Below are 2500 nucleotides of genomic sequence, written 5' to 3' on the forward strand. Positions count from 1 at the left end.
CTACTAAATGGTTCGATAAGACTTATCTCAAATACAATCGTTTTCTATCAGTGTTATGCCTTCAATCGATACTTTTTGATGAAATAAATACTTAAATGATTTAATGAATGCATATATACATGTAATTAATGAGTGAAAGTATGTATAAAGTATTAGATAAATTAATAATAAACCGACCCAGCTACTAAATGGTTCGATAAGACTTATCTCAAATACAATCGTTTTCTGTAATTGTTATGCCTTAAATTGATAATTTTTAGTTAAACAAATACTTAACTAATGAAATAAATACATAGATAAATGTATTTAATGAATTAAAGTATGTATAAAGTATTATATAAATTAATAATAAACCGAATCCGACCAAATTTAAATCTAAAACCACGATCGGCGGCGTAATGAAGTGTATCGTAAACCCGTTTTTTTTATAATTTAAAATGTAATGACAGAACTCCCAAAACAACAATACACATACATATTAGTACTATGGTGAATTGTAGTTGTATTAGGACCGTAATTATAGTTAATTAAGGAACCATTCATTGTCTTCGCTCTGTTATGTACGTCGTCGTTTAATCGACACGGCATATTTGGCTTGAATCTAGAAAAATTCAAACTCTAACCCTAAGGTAGACAGGCAGGGTAAATAAATGTGGGTGATCTCTCATAAAATTGTCTTCTAGGAATTATTTTTATATAGACTATCTTTTCTGTAGAGTTTAAGTGGACAAGCGCGGACGAAATAGAGCGCAAAATTTAAAATGAATTAAAAATTTTCATCAGACCGGAAGTAGGCATAACCTAGGCGCCATGTTTCCGTCGTACAAGTTTTCACCGTTGCAGTCACCGTTTCAATCGCTCTTCGTGTGGACGTGTATTATTTCTAGTCATGTGTTGTGTAGATGATTCGCTTAAGGTAGGTGTTCGGACTTATTTCTTTAATATTAATTAAACCGTATTTGCCTTGTCGGCCTTAAAATAAAGCTATTTTTTTTTCATCGCAATCGAAGTGTTAGATCTAGAATCTAGTTCCCGCCTCCGCTTCGCTAATTCGACTTAATGTAACTATGACACAACTATTAAATCTAGAGTCTCTATTTTAATTAAATAATTAGGAATTCTATCTCTAGATGATATCTAATCTATTCCCACACGTGTGTGCAAGTAGGATTTAACGTCAGAACAGGTGTGGTGGTCTAGGCGTCGCTATTTTTGACGGTAGGAATTTTTTTTTTAAATTCGTAAAATTTTATATAGACTTTATATAGCAATTTACTAAGACCGACCCTAACGCCCAGTAAATATTTAATTACCACATTGTTATGGACACGGTGTATTAGGTAGGGCCGAGGGCTATCCATAGGTACCAATTTTTAAATTTTGTGACAATTAGGAGCCGAGTTATAAAATAAATTTAAAATACTGGTTCTGGTCTTAGACTTTATATAGCAATTTACTAAGACCGACCTTAATACCCATTAATTATTTAATTAGCGCATAGTTATGGACATCCTGTATTAGGTTGGGCCCAGGGCTATCCGTAGGTACCAAGTTTATAATTTTGTGACGATTATTAGTCGAGTTATAAAATAAATAAAAAAAACTGGTTCTGGTTTGCACTACATTTCTTTCTTCTTTAACGGCGGACTCCCGGTCCAGCCCCATGGGTTACCCGTGAGCCGGGGCCTCGTTAGCCTGGACGGCTCCGATGTGACCGCGGATTGTTGTGGCCCGCCTCAGCCCGAGTCGAGATCACCCTTCCGATCGAAGGTGGACGCCATAGGGCGCCCGGGATAGCCCGGGGCGCTGTTCGTCACCCGAGCGCAGGGGCGCCGGGAGACGCCCCCGGTGAAGTTTGGCGGGTGATTCTGGTAGAGCTCCCCACCCCGATCGCAGGACACCCCTCGCCGCCCGCCCAGGTGTCGAGGTGGCCGCGGGGGAACTCGGGGCGTTTTGGCTCCCCCTTGTGCCGGAGCGGCGCCCTCGGTCCCAGAACGCCCCTGGCGGGTGATTCGCATGCCCCCTGGGGTGGGGAACGCGGGTGGGTGGTCGTAAAGCGTGTAACCGCAGTGGGGGCGGCCCCTTAGTCGGGGGCGCCAAAGTTGGCACCCCACCTGGGGCGCCCCCCGGAAGTGTGGCGCCCGCGCGAGTGAGCCCCGTAGATGCGCCCCGACACCCCCGCGCCGCCCCCCGGGTCGCGGCACCCCCGGCGCCCTCCGTGCGGGCTCCCCTCATGGGGCGGCACCCCGGTCCTCCCCGAGACTATGTACCCGATTTTTCGGTTTAACACTAGAGGTATGGGCAGAAATACGGCGGTTAAAACGGTCTGTATCTACTATTGTGGAGGTGAGTGTCGGTGAAGCCTCTATGTGACGCTAGGATCCGCGCTCCCTCGCAGCCAGCGACATGTGCCCGATCTGACCGTGCGTGGCTCAGTCTCCCGACTAGCTTCCCGGTAAAATGCGGGCTCGGCGCGCAGGTCGCGCCAGTGAAGGTAAAA

Source organism: Physella acuta, unplaced genomic scaffold, assembly GCF_028476545.2.
Source record: "Physella acuta isolate Inbredline_101_S28 unplaced genomic scaffold, ASM2847654v3 ptg002523l, whole genome shotgun sequence".
NCBI lineage: Eukaryota > Metazoa > Mollusca > Gastropoda > Physidae > Physella > Physella acuta.